Source organism: Phaenicophaeus curvirostris, chromosome 10 (genome assembly GCF_032191515.1).
Source record: "Phaenicophaeus curvirostris isolate KB17595 chromosome 10, BPBGC_Pcur_1.0, whole genome shotgun sequence".
NCBI lineage: Eukaryota > Metazoa > Chordata > Aves > Cuculiformes > Cuculidae > Phaenicophaeus > Phaenicophaeus curvirostris.
Window position 1 is genome coordinate 5,245,045 of NC_091401.1, and position 24,064 is coordinate 5,269,108.

Here is a 24,064-nt window from a genome sequence, read left to right on the forward strand (position 1 = left end):
ACACTGTGGATGCATGGAATGGTTTTAAAGGTGGCATTTGGATGACAAAGCGTTTTCTTTAGGTGCATCTGTGCTTTTTAACTATGTTATTTTTTTGATGGAGAGAAGCATTCAGGGAAGCAAGGTGAGAATACCAAGTCTGCATGACCCACCAGAAATCTGGGATTAAGCATCTGTGTTTGCTCTGTGCACTTGTGAGTGAGATAGCGATGCTCTTGCCTGCTTTCAGTTCTCTGCAACCTGCTGCCTTAACCAGATAGTTTCATCATCTCCCTTTGCTCTCGATCTCATAACAGAACAATTCTAGAGAGCTTAGTGGAACTGCAGCCATGCTTCAAAAGCGAGTAGGAACACGGGAGACAGAAACCATGGCTTATCTAAGGATGTGGGTTATTTGAGGAATGGATTTGCAAGGAACAATACCTTTAAGGGGTGGCTTATATGTAGGAAAATATGGAACTTGAAATAACTTTATGAACAGCGGAGGAGGGACCTGGAGGGAAGATGTTACAATCGACTTTCACATATGTTTTGGGATGCTGGAGGAGAGTGTTGGTAAAGACTGAAGATCTGTGTTTTTAACTTAAGGAGCATTTTGTTACATGAAATAGAAACAAACAGAGAAGAGAAAACAAAAAATCAAACTGAAAACCACAGACCAGAAAAAACCCCATAAAGTTTACAAGCTCTCAAAAAGCTTTGGCCTGCCCTAGAAGTGGGGTTAAAGGAGTACAGAGCTCTGCTTTTTCTGTTCCTCCTGCTTCTGGGCATGGCAGTGCAGGTAGGGCTCATGATATTTCCAAACCACATGTGAAACCTTCCACAGGTGAAACCTTCCCCACTTCCCCCCCCCCCCCCCCCTTCCCCATATCCACACTTTATTGTTGTGATTAAGTTTACCAGTAGAGACACCTTGGTGGAGATTCTGCTTTCATCAAAGAGCCGGTTTCTATCATGTTCTGAGCAAGTGCAAGAGCTGGCATTAAAAGGATCATTTTTAAGTTGGTGTCAGCAAGTTTCTGTCATTTTAGACTGTCAGTATCTGTTGTTGGGATCTGTGGGTGACAGTGACACACACGTGAGTCACTCAGAAGCGCTCCCAAACTACTGCAATATGCTCAAGAAAGGAAAACAAACATCAGTGGAGTTGTGGGCTGATGATAACCTTTTCTTAGAAAAAGATACAAGCTATTGAGCATTGTAGGCTGCTAAAGAGGATGTTTTCCGTTGCCCTTGATAGTGTAAGGGAGCCTTGTAATACAGTGATTTCTCAGTGATCCCATAAATTGTTTCATTTGGTTTGGGGGAGTTGGGATGCTTGAGGGTCTCTGATTTATGCTGGCTTTGTGTCTGTCTGAGAGCCACTGTCAGCCTTCTTTAGTGTTTCCAGATCTGGCTGGGAGGAATCCTGTTTTGTGCCTAAGCACATTCAGCACTTGGGCTGCCTTCTTCCCCCTGCTACCACCGCCCAGTGATGCTTCAAGGCAGGCAAACTTCCCCCAAGTCTTGGATGATTGTGCTGCCAGTGGAATAGTTAGTTGAGTTTTAATATGGCCATTATCTTTAGGTAATAAGATATCAACTAACTTGCCATAACTGTCTTGTTTAATGTCTATTAAAAGGCCCACATACTTGATTCGATGGGTAAAATTTAATAGAAGTTCATCTTAGCATTTATTGCTTATTTAATTTAAAAATAAGTTGATCTCCACAGCTGGTAACAGGCACTGAGGATTTAATTAACGTTCAGTAAACTACCCTGTTAGCTCTGAATTACACAGTCAGGTGCATCAATTTGTAACTCCCTCCCTTCCCTTTTTTAGGCCAGTGGATCTCATTGCGGGGAGCTGCCCTCCTCTCTTCTCCCTCTGTTCCTGATCTCCTCCAGCTGGAGAGCTTCTGCTGGGACTGCATAGCTAGGGGTCATAACTGCTGGAGGGATCAGGACCCAGCTGCTTTATTGTGGGACCAGCCTGGCCAGCTGGGTGAAGGCAGGCAGGATGGATGGAGGAGGCTGACAGATGGTGATGCACACCTTGAAGAAGTGGCTGTGGAGCCCGGTGGGGTGGGTAGAGGTGCCCTACATGATGGGGTAAGAGTGATTCAGCTCCAAACCTTTGTTAAGCAAAACAGAGGAAACTTAAAAAAAGCCCCTCTAGGGCTCTTTCAGCAGTGCGGCTGGCTGCATGAAACGGGTTGGTGAGGGGTTTTGGATTTCTTTTTGAAGATAAACTTGGTGTGAATTACAGGTGACTTGCAGACCATCCTGCTGCAGTTGCTGTGCTCACTGTACCCCGGCTGCAGTGGTTTATAGCTCAGTAACGTGCTTGTGCACCTTCGATGGGCTGTGTGCATGTACCCTAAGGAGCTCTCTGTTTCAGCAGTTTATTACCTCACCTTAACAGACTTGAATTACTCCACTTAATGAGGCAAGCTTGAATGAAAGCTAGGAGTCTCCCAGACAGTGTGTGGCATGCAGTGATTGGATTGGGATTGTGATTGGATTAGTAGCTGATAAGTGGTGGTAACTCCAGCTGCTGCATCTCCCCTGCCTCACTCTCCTGGATGTGAGTAGTGTTGCTGTTTTAGCTCAGTCCCGAAGGAGATCAGCTGACTTGAATTTAGCACACCTCATCGCTTGAGGTGGAGACTTGATTTGCTTTCCATGGGCATATCTTGAGACCTTTAATCTGGATTTCCCGAGAGAAACAGGTAGTGATTGCAGCAGCCATGTGGCAGTCCTGTAGTTAACTATGAGCAATGTGCTTGGTTAAGAGAATAGTATTAAAGTTGCAAAGTCCAAGTGCTCTAGAGCTATGAAATACCAGAATGAAGGTTGATGAAACCTTAATTTGTGCCATACTCCATACCAATTTGTGCCATACCAAGCAGGTATTATGATATAGCTATTTAATTGCCAGAGCACCTACTCTTTGTGCCCGGAGTGGAAGGTGATACTTAAATGAGCAACTATTCAGTTTCTTTTCTTTTTGTGCAGTGTGCAGCCCCAAACCTTATTTACTACATCCTATTTAAACTCGGGAGCGAATGCAGAATTACCAGTTTTCTTTGTGCTTTTCTGGTGCTCTTAGCTGCTTTATTGGGATGCTTTGCAAGTTATAGTAACTATTTTTTCAGTGCCTTCCTAAAGTGAAGGAAAATTGTTCTTGCCATTTTACTAAGGGAGCACTGAGGCTTGGAGAGGAGTGAGGTTGGGAGTTCCCTGTCATTCCTAACACTGAAATCCAGGAGGGAAATACCAGTTAGACCAGGAAAGTTCTCTTTAATTTGCAGTCATAACCGATAATCAAACGGAGAAATGGTTGAAAGGAATTGTTTGTAATTACAGGCTGATGTTAGCATCCTTTCCACCCAGCTCTGGAGATTCCTCTGAACTGCCTATTGCAGTTATGCCTATCTTTGCAGTTCACGTCTTCCATCTTTTCTGCTTTTACCTGTCTCTTATGCATTATCATCTTTGTCCTTGACTGGAGAGCAAGGCTGTCTTGTGTGGGTATTGAAAAGCCTAGCTTAGTGTGGCAACTGGTCTTTGCCTCTGGCATTTAGAATCCTGGGCAGCTTAATGGTATTGAATCTGGAATGTGGTGAGGGGGTCCAGAAATATGGCACAAAAATGGTTAAGGTCTAGGTGGTATTTATGCATAAAAACATGTTTCGAGGAGTAGAATAAGAACAATGTGAACTTCACAGCATCTACTGGATGCTTCCTCAGTGGCTTGTTATCCTGTGTACAATAAGACTGCCATTTTTGGCATAGTCTAAGCTTCCTTTAAAGCTGTGGGGGTTCTCCATCGCTTCTAATCCTACAGGCCGTTTTTCAGGAGAAAGAATTACGCCTTCCCTAGCGCAGTTTCACTTTGATGCTTTTTCAAAGAACCCATTACTTTCTTGGATTCCTTGGGGTACACAAAGCTGAGCTTGGAAAACACAACGTTGTGTCTTTACCATTTAAGGAGGGCTCAGTGAACCTTCTGCATAGTAAGTCTGAAATTCAAGTGTGTGAGTAATCCAGCTGAACTCTCTTTATCTACTTGTATGCCTAAAGATAAGCAGATGTTTAAGCACTGTCCTAAGGCGGATGGTTTGGTGTGACGTTGCATTTTTGCCTTGCTGGGAGGGGGGTTGGGGCAGAATAGGAAGAGGACTCTTGCTCCAGAGTATTACAATGAGAGTCTGTTCTGGTAATCCCCTACCTTGTTTGGGGTCAGGCCTTTCACCGGAGTGTCATACTGGTACCTGTCACTCTGGTTCTCTGAATGCTACAGCCCAAGCCTCTGGTCCATACACATGCATGAGGTGCTGCTTTAGCTCTTGAGTCACGCCTTCATGTGCAAGAAGTTCTAGTGAAAGTAATTTGCTCTGGCTTTGTTGTGTTCAGCGTAGCTATCTGACTGTGTTGGCTGCTCCACATCCCTTGAAGGTGAAGTTAAGGGAGGCACAAGCAACCTTCTTTTTCTTTTCTTTACTTTTTATTTTCAACAACTCTTGATAAATTGCTCATATCTTGGATGATTTCGTTCATACCTGATTTAAGGGTGTGCCCAATTTCATGGGTGGAACTGGATGTACAAAGATAAATTATCACAAAATCCCACATCAGATTGTCTGGTTTGGTTCCATCTCCCCTGGTGGACCTCCTTGCTAGGATGGGAATATTTTCTGTGTGTTTTAGTTGTGCACATGGTACCAGACTTGTAATGGAAGTGATTCCAGATGCTCTGCTTGTCCAGAACAAGACAAGGCCTATCCATCTAATGAATGTCATGAGTAATTCTGGATATGGTATTGGTGCTCTTCTGTGCTCCTGTTCATACTTTCCTTTGCTTTTGCTTCTGTATCCTGCGGACAGTGTTTTCTTGTGTAGTCCATGTCACTAATTTTGACTTGTGGCATCTTGGGCTGAGTCTGCCACTTGTTATGCTACATGAAGGAGAGTAACGAGTGTGCTGAACAGTGTGTGTTGAAGTCCTGTGAAGCTGAGGAAAGAGTACATGCTGCACCCTTGGATTGGTGTCTGGGTCGGAGGAGCTCCTGGCCTGGTGGATGAAGCTAAAGCGGAGAATCATGAGAGAAGAGCAGAGCGATTGACTTGGGCACATAGAGGCTGACTATGAGGGATGTAAAAAGCGTTAGCAGAATGTGACTAAGATGGAGACCCAGTAAGTTTTGAAATGTGTCTGTGAAGGAAAGGGGAGCAGTAGCTTCTGGCAGAGCAAAGATGTATATCTAGGACTTGCGACTTGATGCAAAGCAGTTCTGAGTCATGGGAACATAGAGCTCTGGTGGACCTGCCATCACAAGCCATTGCCACCTATAATCCCTTTAACAAACGTGTTTCGTTCCATCTAAAACCAACTTGGGCTCTTCTCCGTCCTTCCTGGGGAGCTCATCTCCCTCACGGCTGTTTATCGCTGTGGTTTGAGCTGTGCAGGCTCGCTGTTTCATTCCTCAACCCTTACTCACAGTAGGCCTGTGTGGGAGGGAGGGACACCCAAGAGAAATGTGAAACTTGATGCGAAGTCCCTTACCACAAGGAATTTGGGTGGCTGATCTGCTGCAGCTTGGCCTCTGTGAGCCTACTGGAGGTCTGTGGGCTGAGAGGGCTACAGGGGGTGTGATGGGGGCTTGATGGAAGGTGGATTTCTCCTACAAAGGGCAACTCAGATGGCATTTGGGGGCTCCTGGTAGAGACGCACTAGCCCAGCTTGTTAACAAAATTCAGTTACCCAATTGAATGGGGTAAAAGTGGCTGAGGGGAACAGTATGACTCACTTAAATTAGCAGTGACCAAAAGTGGGCTATAAGCCACAGGTGACACCTAATGCCTTCAGCCTAGCTTCACATAGTACAATCTCTCAGGGGAGATATAGCCGTGTGTGCAAATACGGTATGTGGGTTTGGGTCTTGGTCCAGCATTCACATCCATAAATAGGTCTGTCCCTTCCTTATGATACTGCTTGTGGGCACTTTACAAACATGAACCGACTAATCCTAACAGATGTTTGGCAGCCTCTTGAGCCCACAAGGAAGTTAAATATCATTGCAGTTTGCTAGAGAGGTGCCCTGGATTTAAATAACACCTGCTGGAAGAGCCCGTCTAAGCTGGGGTGTGTTCATGGCTGTGTGGGTTCAGCTTTGTGGAGCACCTGCTGCCACTACGTTGGGTTGGTATGATCACAGTGGCTTGTGTTGCAAGGGCCAAGCTGTGTTTCCATTGAAACCGAAGACATAACTTCCTTTAGATTTTGAGGGGGAATGGGATTTACTCTCACTTTATTAAAATCCAGCTGAAAGGAGGGAGCTGTGGATTTTGCTGTCTGTCTTTGTACGCATTCCGACATGCCCACCTCCTTGTTGGTGGTGTTCTCTTTATGTGGATAGTTAACAGCTGGTCTGCAAAGAGCAACTGGGAACAGAAATGAGCTCCTGCTTCACCTTTTTTTTTTTTCTTCTTTTTCCCCCCCTTGGTGGTCTGAAAAATGTTGGGATGTTTTAGAGGCTTGACGTTCTTGCTCAAGAAGGGCTAAGAATTGTACTCATTTCTCCTAGCCTCTATTTTGTGCTCTGACTTGATGGCTGTCCTGATTTTTCAGGCAGTTTTAATTATAAGGTGCCTGAGTGGAGGGAGAGGAGGCAGTAGGATAGTTCTACACTACTAATAAATCAAAGACTTCTCTTAGGTGTTTCCTTGCTTTCAGTCTCTGTTAAATATGGATGTAATCTCTGGATATCAGAGTGTGCTTCTATCTTCTCAGTTAAAGTTTCCTTAGGGCACAGACCCTGTGCGTTTTTGCCATTCGGCATCTCAAGGAGAAGCCTTCGTTATCTTCTGCTCTGATGGAGGCTGTAGACCGCTCTTCCTCACCCTCATCACTCTGAACCTGCTGCAGTTGCTCTGTGTGTGCCAAGCGTGTGCATCTGACTCGCCCTGTGCCTGCTGGCTGGTGCTGCCTGGCCTTTTTGTCTGCGTTAGTTTAATTGAGTGAGGAGCTTGCAGGAGAAGCTATTCATTCCCCTGGTAACTCTGCTTGACAATCAGAAGTTATTCTAGGAGTGAAGGACGGGTGCAGATTTGTTTTCCTTGGCTGCAGATCCATAGCCCCTAATAGTTTCTTGCTCATAGGAACTGAGGTTGACTTGGTTTGCCACTAATTAAAAGCCAAAAGGATATGGAGTTCTTTACAGAATAATTACCGTCTTTGGTGAATGGAAGAAAACTCTGCTTGCTTCTCGTTTGTTTCCAGCCCCCTCTGTTTTGCCGTGTTACTCTTGCACTGGCCACGATGTATGGGAAGGTCCTGGCAGGGCCAGCAGCTCAGTCCTGGTGCACAGGGAGTTTGTGCTTGAGTCCTTTCTCTGCTGTATTGGGCTGTATTTTCCTAATCTGCCCGTTTCATGAGGCAGTATCTGGCTGTGCCCTTGGTAACAAGGTTTTTTTCAGTGCAGATGGAGTTCCTTGTTCTAATTGACTAAGAAAAAAGAACTTGAAGAGGTTATGAACCTATGACCTGGAGATAAATAGTTTCCTATTGAGTCCTTGGGCCCCTAAGCCGCCCCCTCATCTGAGGGTAGTGTGGTTTAGTCAAAGGTCAGAGGTTTTGTCGTCTTTGAGAGTCTCAGAAAAAGAGGGTGGTGTGAGTGAGCTCTCCTCAGCCCTCTGTGACTGCAGTCATTCTTGGTCTGTCAAGTTCCCATTGAGCTCACTGTGCTTGTCCTCTGTTCCTGCATGATGGCTCTCTTGACCTTCTCTGGTCACTGTGAATGCTGATCAAGTCTGCCATGTTTCTAGGGGTTGTTATTATATATATATGGTGGCTATAGATGAATGCCTTTATACAAGGCTGCCGTGAGTCTTTGTGTGTAGCGTGCGGATTTGCAGCCTTGACGGGACACAGTCTTCACTTGCCAGCTCTTCCCATGCGACCTCCCATGCGTGTCTCCTGTTCCTAGGCTCAAGGTGAAGCATGGTATCTTACGCACTGCTGTGTGTTCAGTTTTGGTGAGCATTGACTTGTGCATGGCCACTGCTGTCTGAGATGTTGTGGTCCTCCCCTTGTTTTATTTTCTGTTTCCTTCTCGGATGGTGACCAAGCATGTGGCTGTACCTCTTGTGGCAGGTGCAGTATTAGTCTGTCTTTCGTTTTCCTCCTCTCCTTCCTTCTTCCTTACTGCAGTCACTGATGCTCCTTGAGCCTGGCTGGTGGCTGGCATGGAGCTGGTCTTGCTTGCTTTCTTGCATGTTGGATCCTGGCTTCCTTGATGCTGTGCCAGATCAGTCTTCGAAAATACCAGCTGTCATGTCCGGGAGAGATCTTTCTCTCTCAAAGCTTCCGCAGTTCCATTCTGGTTTTCCCCATCACCAAGAAAAAAGTAAAAACACTTGATTTGACAATGTAAACACTGACTTCAGGGCTGGCGACAAAATTCCTGCTGACAAGCTCAGTATGGTAGGGTAGGAGTAGGTGAGGACAAGTATGATGGTGGTGTTAAGCTGTTAGGTGCTCCTGTGAATCACACCAGTGAGGTGGGAGAAGGCTGAAGAGACCTTTCTTGGTCTCAAGTGTTTTACTCCTTTGTTGTGATGTTGCACCCACACGCTGTAGCTAATGTTTCGAACAAGTAGGCATGTGCTCTTCCAAAATATAGTGCTCAGGTATAGGCTGGAGGATATCATGTGGTAAACTCTTGGAAAGAGCACAGACAACTAGTAGCCAAAACAACTTTGTGCTCAGAAACCATCCAGTACATGGGAAGAAGTGTGATCCCTCCATCTGAGGGATGCTGAGGATGTTTAATTGGTAATTTTGCTATTCTGCAAACCAAAACCTAGTATCTTTCCACTGAAAAACAGGAATGCAGTCAAAGTGAACCAAATTGTATGGGCTCAGGGATGCAGTTTTATTGTCACTGTTGTTACTAGATAAAAAAAATAAATGAAATGCAGTGCAAGTCCAGCGTATGTACTTCAAGTCAAGATAAAATGGTACACAGGGGCTGAAGACTTGCTATGCTTAACTTTTTGAGGAGGGAAAAGAGGTGACAATACTTACATTTACTTTGCTGAAAGAAGTGTGATAAATCACAATCTCCTTTTACAGGCAATTAATTAAGCTCCTTGGGGGGAGGATAATCCACGAAATTCCCATGGAATTCTGCATGGCTGGTTCTCCTCTACAAGGCACCCTTGGTGTTGTCCCTCCCCATCCCAGCCTTGGAGCAGGGGCTCTGCAGTGCTGGGCTGGTTTCCTCATCACAGGGAGGAAAAGCGTAAAGTGTGGCCTGAGACAGTGCCAAATTCAATGAGGAGCCTGGCTGGAAAGCTGAAGCTGGTGTAATTTAGGACTAAAGCAGCTTTTTGATGCATTTTCTGTGTCTTGTTCTCCATCTATGATGGAAGTAATGGCACTTTCTTGTTCAGAAGGTGGGTGCATCCACAGGCATCCGGACACTCTTAGTTTTGAAATGTAGTAAGAAAAGTTATTAGGGCTTGTCAGAATCGCCCCAGAATTTATCTGAATTTGGTATAAAACTCTCCTTTCTCAATATGGAGTTTTCTGCAGGAATTGTCAGTTTACAACTCAGTTCTTGTTTTGTAAATGAAAAAAAAGTTTGTTTATTTTTTTATGTTTGTATTTGTGATGGCAACATTTGTTGAAAGCGAAGATGTTTTCGTGAAAAGCAATTGGTGGTGAGGCTGCTCTTCTCTCTGGCTGATTGCCATGCTTCCATGCTAACCTGGGCCCCTCTGCCCCATCAGGGCTTTTTCTGGTTTTGAACTAATGCATTTGCCTCCTTAGCCCTTTGAGCTGGGTGTTTGGGAAGAGGAGCAGCTACACTGAGAAACTCTTCTCTTTTTTGTTTTTAAATACAGGTGTTTGAGGCCCCTTGTTGCTCATCCCATTTGAAGGTGTTTGTTCCAAGGCTGAAACTGGGGCAGTTTGCAATTAAGGTATAGCAATGAAGAAGATAGCTAGTAGCTTGGTCATCCTTGGAGATGGGGAGAAAAGGGGACAGACATCTCAGAACCAGAGAGAGTTACTGGTCCTGGCTGACCGTGCTTTTTTAGACATCACAGTAGATTATAATGCTTTCAAAAATGCCTAACCTGACCAAGATGGGCATGAGAATGAAAAATCCAGTTGACTGTCAGGTATTTGTTACTATTTTCAAATAATCCAACCCAAACTGGATGAAACAGGAGCCTTCAACTCAAAGGCTGTCTGGTCTATGTTTTAAAAGTTTTGCGTACAACAGGTTTTAAGAAGAGCAGTAAGAGAGCCTACCGTGGTGCCAAGGACTTCGTGGTGGCACCTGAGCAAGCCTTGGGGAAGGCAACCTTTGCCTTCCAATTTTGGCCATTTAAAACCAAAATGATTAAAGGAACTTTCTCCTTCATAATAAAACTTTATAGTAAAACCATTAGGCTTGAACAAACATGCACAAAAATGCCATCTCTGGCCTAGGAGATTTCAGCTGTAAGGTGGACCGCTGAAGACCCTGGGTTGATAGTGGGGAGAGCTGGGTGTCTCCCTGACCCCCACGCCTTGGGGCACAGCGCTTCTCTGCTCCCTTGTGCTCTCAGTCACTGTTGGTCTGTTTTTCTTGACCAAGCATCTCAAGATATGGGAGGCATGTTAGCATCAGCCGAACACTGTCCTGCTTGGTGAGGATGGTCATTCCTCAGAGGGTGAAAAATGACATTTTTGGTTTTGAATTGCAAAGCATTATCCTTTATTTGAAACACAGACTTTGTGGTGCTCTGACAGTGCATGAGAACTTGAAAGTGACATCAATTATCCTTCTTTGATCAAAAAGCTGGGGTGAGTTTGAGTGAGAAACGGTAACTGCCCATTTCTTGCTCAAGGTTTCTCTGACCAGGCTTAGTGATGTGCAGACAGCAAATGTTTGGGGGGGAAAAAGAAGAAGAAAAAAAATAAATAAAATCAATGGGGCTGTTTTGAATATCGTCCACTTCCAGTAGACTGAGTGTGAACAGTGTGAGGCCCATAGTCTGTGCTTCAAAATGCAGGATCCAATTCTGGTGTCACTTACAGACACATAAATCACAGGCAGTGCTGCTGGCAGGGATGAGGAGCTGCTGAAAGGTTAGTCCAGCGTGGGTCCTGCAGGCTTTCTGGCACAGACATGCTGATTCCTCTCCTTGCTTAGCCACCTTTCTTTTCTAGTGATCCATGTGCATTTAAATAACAAGAGCATGACATGGGTGGTCCTGCTGATGGGTTGGTCCCCAACCATCATCTGGTGGTTCCAGCTGAGAGCCACTGGAGTGGCTCCTGGAGTTCAGGATACTGTAGGTAGGACTGTCTTGCAGCTTCCTCGGCCAATGCATGTATCTGCCCTGCCCCGAGTGATTTTGTTTTGTTTGTCATAATACAGCAGTCACTGTCCAGGGAGGCTGAATATCATCCATCCCTTTGGTGCTGCTGTGCCCCTTGACCAGTCTCTCCTTCTTCCCCCTACTCTTCTGCTCCTTTTTTCCTCTTGTTTTAGTCTCATTTTATGAACCCCAGGACAAACCTGAAAACAGAGTGTGACAGCAATGATAAAAATGAGTCTCCTGACTCCAAAGGCAGAAATGCCACTGCTGCAGGACTTTGGGGCTCCTGCAGGGTGATGTTTTAGTGCCACACACTGTGCCCTGCAGTATCCAGAGACTGCTGGCAAGTTTTATGGGAGCTTATTTTCCCCTTCAGAGCTGACAGTCTGGGCTGTGGCCGGCATCAGCTTTCCTCCAGCGCTAGGGCCAGTCCAGGAGCTCGGAAGCGATAACTCCTATTACGGCTAATTTTGACACATGAGGTTGTGGTGAATTTGGAAGCAGCTCCGTGCCGAGGGCGATATAGGAGGGGTGTGTGCTTCCTTGCAGACTGAAACATGTCATTTGCTTAGTCGCTGCTTTACAGCAACACAGGATCTCGCCTCCCAAAAGGCAGCAGCCGGGTGTACTGGCTTTTGCCTTTGTATTGATGACTCTGAGCAGGTGCCGCCGCTGACAGTGGAGCAAAGAGGAGGTGCATCTCCAGCTTTCGTTATCTGGTGTGATCTTTTTATTAGATAACTTCAGCAGCCTAGTTTTGAATCAAGCAGTTTGTTTTCCATTTTAATCACAAAACCAGAGAAGCGTAGAAGCAAGCACAGAAAGTTATTAGTCAGGGCCAGGTCCTGCAGGCATCAGTGTCCTGGGATAGCAAGTCTAGTCCATGTCTCCTGGCAGCTATGCTCAAATATAGAGCTACAAGCCGAGTTTGAAATCAGAACTGGACTCTGAATTGAGGCTTGCATACAAGGGTTCTGATTTTCCGATGTGTGAGGACATGGAGACCTCAGACAGCTCCCTTGGCGGTGGCAGTGGCCAGAATGGCTGAGGGTCAGGGCTCCCGCAGTGGAAGAGATAACGTGAGGTTTCTGAGTTTGGGGACTTCAGCCAACAAATAAGAAATATATTGGCACAGTGTTGTGTCTAAACCATGACACACAGCGTGGGAAAGACGTTAAAATACGTAAGTCAGAGCAGGACAGTCTTTTAAGTGCTTTTCATTTAAAATAAAAAGGTCGGAGTGACTAGGGTTGTCATCTGGGAACCTGCCAATCGTACAGGAGGGGACCTGTGTCAGTTTGTGCTGATGACTGACTCGCCGGGAACTTGTCAGCACTTAAAAATTGATGACTGGAACGGTTAAAATGACAATTTTCCTTGTGGCGGTCAGGCTGAGCCATCTGCTCCACATAGGAATGGGAATGAAGTATCCTAGCACAAGAGTCCTTTATCCCAGTTTAACAGGTGTTCGTGCTTGGGCGTCTGCAAGTATCACCGTACTACTTTTGAAAAAATTAAAATAATTATTAAAAAAACCCAAAGCTTTGAGTATTGGTAACACTTTCAAGTGTGAAGAAGATCTAAAAGTGAGTTGAACTTTTGAACAGTCAGAGAAACAACCAGCCTGTTACGTGAGAAGTGTAATTAGCACTTGCTGAAATTTTTTTCATGGGTAAGATTCTGTTTTAAAGGGGTTGGGAAGTCTAGTTACTTCAAGTTCTAAGTGACCACTGTAAAGTTGTGCTGGGACGCCTGTTTTTCTGAAAATGCGGGCTGCACTTCTCTCAACTTTGGAATTCTTGCAGGGGCTTTAAACTCTCAGTTTCTGAAAAATCTGGACAGTATAAAAAAAACCTCAAAACCATAACAGAGAATTGATGTTTAAGTTCAGGCATTGTAAACTACTACTTTCAGATTTAAATCTGCAAACAGGAAACCTTGCTGTACTTGTGTGTTGTATTTCTATTTTTTTTTTTTTACCTTGAGAAATCTTGATTCTTACTGTCAATAATACAGAATCAGTATTACCAGCCAGTGAGGGAATGAACTGTTTCTGATCATCACAACTTTACGGATTTTAGAGTTTGTAGATCTCAGCCTCTCACCTTATTTTCCTTCCGACTTGTGATGTTTTTTTTTAACTTCTGACTTTTGGTCTTCTGTGAACTCAAACTTCAATTTAACTAGTTAGGAAGAACAAATAAATAAACTGTTTTGCAAAATGTGCTCTTTTGGTTAATTTCTGTTCAGTGGCTTGTTCACAAGACTCTACTTGGTGCTTTGACTGACTGTGATAGCTGATTGCTGCTGTTTGGGCATTTGCTTTAAATTACTTCTAAATTATAACTTTCCTATTGGAATAATACAATAAAATAAGTGGTCTGTATTGTGCTGTCTTTAAAAATGAAGGTGCAGATGGGCACGCATAGGTGTATGCAGACTCTGAAGTCTCGGCTGCTGTAGCTGGTGATATGGAGGCACAAGAGTTGTACTGATTTATGCCAGATGGGAGCCTGACAGTGTAAAGCTGTGTTACCAAAGAGACTTTCCTGCTGTTACCTCTTGGAGGGCTGTGATGGAAAGCTGGGATTTCTTGTTGCAAGATGAAAATCAGAATTAGCTGTGCACGGATCACTGAGCATCTGTTGCGGTGGCTCTGAACTGGGAGGACCTCAGTTTTGTAGAGCTAAAAGCCTGTTGTAAAAGCACTTGGATATTCCCTGTAAAGGTGGCTGGGGGGGATGTATGAAACCCAGATGTAGCTTCTTAGGGACAGTCTTTGCATGTATTTCTCTGGGGACTTAAGTGAGGAAAGACTTTGTGCCGGAACTGATGACAGTGGTTTGGGTATGTATTCTGTGCACTGCTTTGTCTTCATCTCAAAGAAGAGGGATGTTCCCCAATGAGAACTGTGTGAAGAGGTCTGATCTGGTGATGGCATCATGGCTTGTGATGCAGCAGGTACGCAGCTCTTCTGGTATCTTGGGTTAGTCCTCTACGTCTGTCTTCTGGGTGGTTTTGAGCTCAAAGACCCAAACCTACTTTTGCAGCCTTCTGCTAAAGAAATGGGGTCACAAATGAAGGAGTTTGACAGACTGGCCCAGGTGTCATAAGGTGACAGGGACAGCCAGAATGGGGAAGTAAAGACAGGCAGATGCAGTTGAACTAGCCAAGACCTAGAACTGATCTTGTAAACATTTCCTGAGTTAAACCTGGTGAAAGACAAGTCTGAGCCAAGATGTTTTAATCACAGGTTGGTTCCTGAGAAATATCGTCTTACCAGGAGCTCCTGGAGGTACTGTTGTAAGTTGAATTGAAACAGTGTTGGAACCAGAGGGGAATGTTGTTGTCTTCTGCCTTTGCAGATAAGACCGAAGGGCGTTTTGCCAGGAGCCTGTGGGAAGGACCCAAGTGGTGTATAATTCTACATCATTTTAAAATTAAAAGTAAACATGCAAAACCATAATATTTGCTTGTACTTGTCTCCTCCTTGATGGATGTAGGGAAATTGCTCTTTGGCTGAGTTCACCAACAATAAAACCTTGCCGTTACTCATCTTCATCCCAAGCCTGCAGTGAGAAGGAAAGACTATTGTGATCTCCAGTTGAATTTGTCCTCATCACACCTGAGGGAAATGTTGAGGGTCCCGGGGACTTCTATGCCTGCTCAATCCTGTGGGTAATCAAGAGTGAGTGCCACCCAGGGAATCTGGACTGTGCTGGGAAGGTGCTGTCTGGGTCAGAATGGACCTTGGTCTGCTTTTGTGTTGTTGGTGTAATGGAGATCTACCACTACTTGGGAGAGGTGAAAGCTCTGTTGCTCTCTTGGGTGCTGTAGTTTCAGGCGTGGTATGGGGGTCAAGGGGTGCTGGCAGGGCCAGAAACCCATCTTGCTATGTGACAGGGAGGAGCGACCTGGACTGTGAGCCACCAGCTCTTCTGAATTTTGCTGTGTGTTGGTTGTAGACTTATGGGCTCACATGCACCTTCATGAGCAGCACAGGTGCAACAAACTTAATCCTGAACTGAGCATTTCCATCATTACAGCAACAAGTAGCAGTAACTTTTTCTGCTGAGCTGTGATGACAAGGCAAGCCTGTGTTTATGCCATCAGGGCGACCAGGATGTGGCTGGGACAGGATGCTGGCAGTGGGCTGGTAGGGGCAGGAAGACTGCATGTGATTCAGATGCTGCCCATCTCTGTGGAATACACCCTGCTGTGTGTCCTGGCAATGCCACGTGCAAGACTGTCGTTGTGTGGCCTGGATGTCCCCTCTGCTCTACCTTTGTTTTCTGCAGAAGTGAAAAAAGGCATCGAGGTGGTCACTTCAAGCAAGAGTTGTCTGCTTTGCAGCTACAGGAGGAGTGAGGCAGTCCCTGATGGGAACTGGGCAGAGCTTCTCAGAGAAAAGACAGTGTTGAGGTGGAGGGTAGAGCGAACTGGATGGTGGTGTAGCTCTGCTTGCAGTAGTGGTAAAACCCATGAGCTTCCAACTGAATTAAGTGATGCCTCCTAGCTCCCTCACTGTGACTGATCTCACGGAGACGAGTGACGGATTCACCCTGTTCTCTTATGCCTTATTTGAAGTCCCTCTTTGCCTCCCCCTTCTCAGGGTGTTTAAGAGCAGTAAAGGAGCTGTGGCTTAAGGAGGTGCATGTTGTTGACCTAGCTGTGGCAGCTGACAGCTGGTGCTGATCACTGGCCCCGTTTGAAGTGGTGATGCTTGCTTTTAGGGGGTGCCAAAAGAGTCTAGGAGTATGGAGGCTTCTGCCTGAGAAAGCTAGGGAGGAAAATGCTGTGTTTCCCAGAAGCTGTGTGGGTTAAACTGCAGGTTTTTGAGACGAGCTGTTGGGAGGCCCATCCGGTGTGCATCACATGGGTATCTCTCTCTCTCTTTGCAGAGCTGGGAAAGAAACCCAAAGTCGTGACTCCAGCAGAGCCCTTCGTGTCTCCAGAAGCCCGACTCTGAGTTCATCCCACCAGCAAAGCTGTGCGGCACAAGAACTGGTACGTAAAGACATTTCATGGGTGCGAGGAGCAACTTCTCAAAAGGATCTGTGGCTTTTCTGACAATGCCACCTTGTTCATGGGTCTCTGCAAAAAAATAAGTCCTTTCGTAATGGCCTGTGAAGGGGGGGATGAGTTCAGTGGAAAACACAAGACAAACTGGTGGTTCCCTGGTCATGGTTGCACCCAGGGGCTTCGGTGTGCACGGCCTCAGCAGTGAGCTGCGAGTACTCAGAAGTTATCCCATACTATGGTGCTGAGGCTTTATATGTGCTGTGTCAAGCACTGTGTTGTGTGGTAGCGGGCACGGGTGGGTGATTCGTGGATTAATGACAAACGCATGCATGAGGAATGTACCTATATACATATCTATACACATGCGCGCTGTACAGATCTAGGCACATGGAAACAAAGATGCGCAGTGCATATGTAGTGTATACTAGAAGATGACATGTGAGAGCTTGGGGGTGTATATACCAAATGTCTGTATATACTATATATGGTGATAAAAGAATGCATATGCATTCATGTTCCTTTTTTTCTTTTCTGTCTCTTCTGTCTTTCTATGGAGCTGTTGCAAAACTACCAGATTCTACCTCCTGGGGAGCCTTTCTGGCCAAGGTTTTACAAGCCAGCACCTGCTTTGCCTGCCTGACTTCTTTCTATATTTATTCCTCTGCACCGGGTTTTTGCCTTTGCCTGCAAACTGGAGCTGTCACAAACATTTTTGCTAACTTTTGGCTGCACAGGACTTCAGTTTGCAAGTCCCAAGTCTGCTCTTGTGCATGTTGAGGGAGGAGGTGCGTGTGTGCGTATTTGTGCATGTGTGTATGAGCATCCCTCATTCTTACTGTCTGCTTTATGCGGTCTGTTTCCCTGCAGCAATCCCGGTGTTCTGTGTGCCATGCAAGTTGTGCTGTCTGCCCCTTCAAGACGTTTTCATGAATTAAATATTCTCTATCATTACGCTTATGTAATGTTATTTAAGTGAAATCAGCAATGCCTGACCCAGTGGCAGATTGATAATAATCGATGCAGTTGTGCAGGAAGCTTGAGTTGGATTTTGTTCCCAGACCCCAAGATTTTACTTTCCATGGTTAGGACTGGGGCAAGGAGAGGGACTCATGGTGCCATGGAGCAAGGAGCTCCTGTGTAGGCTGTGTTTGGACTACGGATGTGTCCATCCCTCTGGTTTCTTTCCTTGTTGTCATTTAGACTGGAAGGTGCTCTAAATCTGAGCCACTGAGCCCTCAGCTCATCCTTAGGTACTGCTGTTTAAAGTGAACACAGTAGCAAGGGAAAGAGTATAATGCCATCTCCGTTGGGAAATGGAGGGGAGATCCTAACCCTTGGGAACGTGAAGCTGGGGGAATAGCCTCACAGGGGGTCGCCAATCAGTAAATGCTGCTTGGAGGAGATGCACCCTTGCTCCCGGTCTGATGGGTACCACTTGTGCTTATTGAAAAGCAGTGCTGGGCTGCCTGCCAGGAGCCAGAAAGCAGCTTGTCCTTGTATACTGAGGCCCCTAAGCTCCTGGCCTCTCTAACAGCTATAGTTATTTGTTGCACAGGAGTCTGTCTAAGGTCACAAAGCTGCTAGTCCTAGGTTTCAGCCCCAGGAGCCATAAAACATACCCTGCCTGACCCCTTTGCAAAGGCAGCATGAACAGCCTGTGTTCCCCTGGGTTTTCTTTCCCTGTCCCTGCTGCGTGTGTGCCACTGCAGCCTGCATTCCTCTCTAGCTCAGTAAGCCCTTTGCCTCTCAAGCTGACACAGCTAATATTACCTCCGCTGGCAGGGCGGGCGAGGTAGTGGCATTTAACTGTTAAGGAGAACCTTGATCTGTTCGTGCTGTGGGACCCCAGGGCAGTAAGCGCTGGTGCGTGCCTGGGACAGGGTTTTCTGCTATTCCAGATGTTCTCCGTCTATGCTTTTGTTCCTTTCCTTGACTTATATTATTACCTACTTTATGCTGCTGTTTGCCCTTGCAAAAAACAATACCTTGGGAATTGTTTTCTGTAGGGGGCTGGAAAAGTGAGTCAGAGTTTGTAAAACCTGCCCCTGCCTGGCCCTTCTTACCTACTTGTTTGAGCATCTTCTACCATGCTGACTATAGTTCAGAGTAACGCTACTTCTGACTATGGAGAAGGCTCCTGGTGGCCTGCCTGCCAACTGGGACACGTGACTCTGGTCAGGGGTTTAGTGGGTTTTTAAAAAAATTATTAATCGACAGCCCACTGAGAGCTAATCCCAGCCTGCATTGCATTGACGTTGTCCTGATGTACCACTTAGTGCCACTTGATCTGCTGGCTTTTTAAAGGTGCCTTTCTAACTACCAGTGTAATGAACATGCTGGTACTGCCAGGCAAGGTTTATTTTTTGCAGTGGTTGTGTCAGATCACTAAATTAAGTGTGGTTCTTATTCTAAAAGGTGGAAGGCTTTGTTTTCTCCTCAAATAAAGTTCTACATGCTTTCTGTCACTTGTGAAATTGGGTGCTAAACTGACCTCTGCTTAGTTACTGAAGGTAATTGTTCAGCCTCTGTCACTGCAGGATTTCATTCCTCCCAAAGCCTGCACTTCAGTACCAGCGAAAGCCAGATGTACTATAATGTTTCTTTTTTACAGTTTGTTTTGGCCATACATGGGCAGAGTCAGCTCTGGAATTCCTTCCCTATAAATTCAATAGCGTCTTGTGGGTGGTGCTGGGGAGTCACTCTGAGCTGGTTGGGTTGCCTCGGCAGCCTGTTCCCCTTGAAAATGTCCCGATTTGCACATTCCACAGAGGCTGCCCGGTGCTGGAGCCACTGGCTGCAGCTACCAGGAGGCTCTCCTCTTGTGCTGGCAGGAGTAGTCACCTCCCTGCTGTCTGCAGGTTGGCTGCAGATGAGGAGCGATGCCTGTGGGAGCAGCCGCGTTGGGTATATTGCTTCTGTGTGCAGACAGGCTCTGCAGGGACAGTTGTGCCCTTTAAGTATAGCTGTTCTGCCTCCTAAATTTGGTGTGTAGGATTGAGCATTGGCCCTCAAGTCTCTGTCCAGGATGGGGAGGCTGGGCACTCCCCTGTTCCTGCCTGCCGTGGGACGCTGTGTTGTATGTCTCAACAGGGTCTGAGGGGTGCTGCCATCCTGGAGCTCCTTCTCCCTGAGGGAACATCTTACCTTGTCCTAGAAGTGTGTTCCTTTCCACAGAGCTGTGTTTACACATGTTTTTTGCAAAGCACCAGCTAGATGAGCTGGCCAGGGAATCTTTCCCTGGCCCAGGTGAGCAGCCTGTGCGTGACTGATTGCTGAGCCTTACCTCTTCTGGTGCTGAGCTAGTGTCGCAGTCAACACAGCCTCAATTTACCTGTTTGCCTTCAAGGAGCACTCAAAAAAATATTTCTAGCAGGTTTTCTGCTGATGAGTTGAGGGATGAGAAGGAGGTTTGCTCTGGGGGGTGAGAGGTGATGGCTCCTGGAGCTGCCCTGTGGCATCTCCCTGTGCATCCCAGGGAGGGGACAGAGATGCAGTGTTAGCCACCAAGCCAAGAGCTGCCAAAGCACAGGTCGAGATGGTGATGTGTGGCCCCGTGTCCTGGCTGTGTGGGGGTCAGTGACAGTGATGTGCTCAGCTCAGGGGCAAGTCATCCCTGTGCCAAAGCCAGGGAGAGAAGGGTGATTTTCTTTTTTTTGACATCCTTTGGAGTTTTGATCTCCATATTTGGAAATGTTTACCCATTGCTCTGATCTATTGCAAGGGAGGGGAGGTGACTCAGGGTCTGGTGGAAGCAGGATTTGAATTCCTGTAGTAAGTTTTTTTTTTTTTCTCCCTCCTTTCTTGTTTTGGAAGCCTGTTGTGGTCAGTTTTCAGTGTTCTCTTTTTCCTGGAACTTGTTCCAAATTTGATCTGCTCGAGAGGGAAGAGTGTTAGCGCAGGAGCTTGCCTGGATGCTGGTAAGTGTATTATTGCCACTTTAGCAAGCAACTTAGGATTTTTTTTTGTTCCGTTTTGTTTAGTCAGATGGATTGCATCAAAGTGTGTGCATTGCTGGTGGAGGCAGGCATGTGGGTTGCTAGTTAGCAGCAAGGGACTCAATGAAGCCTTCTGTTGTAGGGAAAGGTGGCTATGTGGATTGATCTCAAAAGCAAAATGTTTCTTTGGGCCTAGGAATAAGGACAATTTAAGTCAGCTCCGCTTCATTCATGCTTTCCCTTTTAATTTCACTGACAGTAGAACCCTGTAGAGTTAAATGAGTATATATGCATGTGGTCAACAAGAAAAAGACAGTTTAAGTACGATTTCTGTCTCCTAAGCAAAAGTATTTGCCCAAGAGGCTGCATAGCATGTAGGTATATTTCTTTCAAATGTTAATGTTTAACTCTGTTGGGGATGTGAAGAAGTTTAACTGCTGTAACTGGATGAAGGTTCAACGTGTCTGTTTTTTTCCTGTTATTCTTTTTTTTTTCCTGAGTGTGAAGTTTTTAATCTGTCTGATATTGCAGCTAGCTGCTTCTCTTCTTCCCCCGCCCTCCCCCTTTCTCTTTCCTGAAAGGAAACTGCAGTTCATCCAGACAGTCAGGGATGTGGGGGAACCTGGAAGATGTTCTGCTTCCTGTTTTATTCATGGCAGCTAAAACCATGCTGGGAAGTCTGGAGTGGAGATCCACCGTCCTGCATTCCTCCTGTGATTTGGAGCATGTAACATACAGAGAGCTTTTAACACTGCTCCGGGGGTTGCATAGCAGCAGTCAGACAGAGAGTACTGTGCTTGGCCCTTTTACTTGGGAAGGAATATTGGTAAAAAAAATCCTTTATAGTTCCTACTGCTAGTTAGTGATGCTTGTATCTTCTCTGCTAACTGGTATTTTTAGGGTGATTTAAACTTGTAGTTACCATACTCGCCTTGTTTTAAATTTAAGACCTTTTTTAGAAAGTTAAGTACCCTGTTGGTTTTCTTTTGCCCTTTCTAACAGGGATTAATACTCAGTGTGAGGCTTGGTTTTTCCAGAGATGTGGATTTGCAGCAGTTTCTGAGGTGCAAAACTGGCTTCATTGTTCTGGGTGGAGAAGGATACTTGGCTTAGTTTGTCAAGGATAGGATGTGAGCTGAAGACGACTCAGCCCCAAAAGGTGATGAAGGGACTGCTGGAGCCTATTCTTGCGGGTGGGACGTGTTGGGAATTGGCAGACCTCAGTTACATTTTAATCCTTGTTGTTTCAACAAGCTACTTAGATTACTGCAACTTTTGGGGTCAGGGCCCTGCTGGGCTGTGCTTGGTACCAGTGCAAAGCAAAGAATTACTGTCCTAAAGAGGGTACAGCCTGAACAGATGTTGTAGGTGATGGATTGGAAAACAAGGCACCGAGGAGGCGTATGGAGCTGTTGTAGCACCTGAAGCCTCAGCCCAGCCACTCGCCAAGGAACCAACTGTCATGCGTGGTGGTGCCGAGCAATGGAAGGCAGCGCACCAGCAGTCTGTGTTGCTCCTTGTACACTGCTCTTTGCCTTTGTGTGTGCATACATGGCCCCGTGATGGGTGATGCCTCCTCCCTGCACCGTGCCTTCCCTGCTTGGTCATGCCCTGGACAAACCCTGCTTTTGGTGACACTTGGATGTGGCATGTTCAGGCTTCGCGAGCTGCTTGTGGCCAAGCTTGATGTTTCAGGGATAGCACAGCAGGACCAGAAATGATGGTGCTCTGTTCCCCACTTTCCTGCTTGCCAGGACAGGCTGCTTGTTGGAAGACAAGGAAGAGCTGTGCCTGGGTGCCATAACCTAGTCTAGCACACTTGGGGAAGTGCGTTGAGGCTGTTAATCTTCGTGTGCCTATCCTCCTCTGTTCAACATCTCATCGCTATGAGTACGTGACTTGAGAGCCAGATGGACTGTGAAGGATGAGCTCCCCATGTACAACCTGTCCTCCCTGGAGCTGGGTGCTGTGGGAACTCTGAAGCATGGAGAACCCAGGCGGCCAGGGCTTTCCATGTGGTATTTCTCAAGGACCTGGGCATATCCAGTGATCACTGATGCTAACCAGGATCCACAGTGGATTTTCTTCTGCTCCAGGAACAAAGTCATTAAGGGCTGACCTGTAAATTAATACAACTGTTTAAAGGTTTTTTTTTCCTCCTGCAGCCTGGCACCCTGTAAGCACTCAAGTCTGTGAAGCTTTCCATGGCGCTGGACCTTGAGTGTGCTCAGAGAGCTCCGTGCCTGCCTGCCTTAAGCTCCTCTCAGTCGCTTCTTACAACGTATTAAACATAGCGGATTTACTTTAGCTCCCATGTAAGGAGGATTGATTTGCAGCCCATCCTTCATCCCAGCTGTTGTACGGATCGATCCAGGGCAGGCACCGTAGAGGACATGGTGATGTGGTGACACTGTCACTATGTGGATCAGGTGCTCTGAGGGGATTTAGTGTGCACTAAAGGCTGGGTCTACATGCCCCACAGCAGGTAAGAGAAACCACCCCAGATAGTGTGGGGCTGGCACATGAGGGCATGGAAGGGATGAAGGTGAGGCAAGGTTGTGAGCCTAGCTGGCTCTACACATCTGTTTCAGTAGGTGAAGGCTTCAGAGCCCTTAAATGCTGACTCATGCCTGCAGCCTGAGGAAAGCCGTATTAACCTGGTGTGCAGGTGTAGAAACTGAGGACATTGTATGTCAGATATGGGAAAAGTGAAAATCTCTGGATTCCATGTGACAATCCATGTTCAGCTCCCACAGACAGGCGGGCACTTCACAGCCTTATTCAAGCAGTACTGTGAAACTTATGTTTATTACTTACTCTAATAAAGTCATACTTTTCTGAGCATGGAATATTTCTGCATTTGTTGCTTAAAGGTAAATGGAGTAATCTTGAGTATTTCATGAAGTTGATAAATGTTGCTGGTGTGTGACATGATCGCAACACATATCCTTACTTTAGGAATTTCCAGATCTCACCTTACCTAATCGTACTGCTGTTCCTTCCTAGGATCTGAGCAGAATGCAGCCTTTTAAGAAATGTCTGTTATTATTAGCTTTATGATATACATTCTTGTGTAACAGCTGTTGCAAGCAGCAGGAGATCTCGCTTGCAGCCTAATTCTTCAGTCAACTGTGTGTGTGGGGAATGTGCTCCTGTGAACTAGTTATTTGCATTTGGGATGAGATCTCCCAAATGAGAAAAACTTGTTTGCCTCTAGTAAGCTTGTCGGTTCAAGGACTAACGTGCCCAGGGGGAGGAAACAAGTTGCTCTTGTTGCTTTACCACCGTCTTCTAGTAGTTAACTGTGTCTAACGCTCCCTAGTTGCTTATTGCTTGACATGGGAGAGGCGACTACGTTTTAAAGAAACATCAGGTTTCGAAAGCCTGGTTGCCTGTAGTGGGGAGGAAAGGAGTCCTTGTGCTGTGCTGTCTCACACCCCTACTATGAAAATATCACAGGGATGAGTTCCAGTGAAGCTGCCACTTCCCTCCTACATCCTTGTTTTTCAGGTACATCCATCTTCAACTCTGTTAGCTGTTTCCCCCTTCCTCCCTAAAAGTCATTGTCATCCCTTGAAATTAAGGAAAAGACAGGAGGAGGGAATAAATGGATGTTAAGAAGTAGAAAACAATCAATTAAATGGTACATAGCATGTAATTTTCCTTGGAAACTTACCATGAAATTGAGGAGCACTTTAACAACTAGTAATTTAAATTGCATTTGAACACAGCTAATGGATTGTTTGCA

At 46.0% G+C, this 24,064-nt stretch overlaps 1 protein-coding gene across 4 annotated transcripts in view; it reads left to right on the forward strand.

Annotated features, from left to right (window-relative positions):
• Window positions 1-24,064, forward strand: part of LPP (LIM domain containing preferred translocation partner in lipoma) — a 741,798-nt gene that overhangs the window by 403,740 nt on the left and 313,994 nt on the right. The window contains exons 2-5 of one of the 4 annotated variants that reach the window (XR_011338062.1): window positions 9,893-9,970; window positions 16,261-16,366; window positions 16,938-16,987; window positions 22,071-23,155. The gene's annotated coding sequence lies outside the window, so the exon portion shown is untranslated. Of the gene's footprint in view, window positions 1-9,892; window positions 9,971-16,260; window positions 16,367-16,937; window positions 16,988-22,070; window positions 23,156-24,064 lie in introns of those variants that run through there. The other 3 variants (XM_069864453.1, XM_069864454.1, XM_069864455.1) reach the window with 3 other exon arrangements.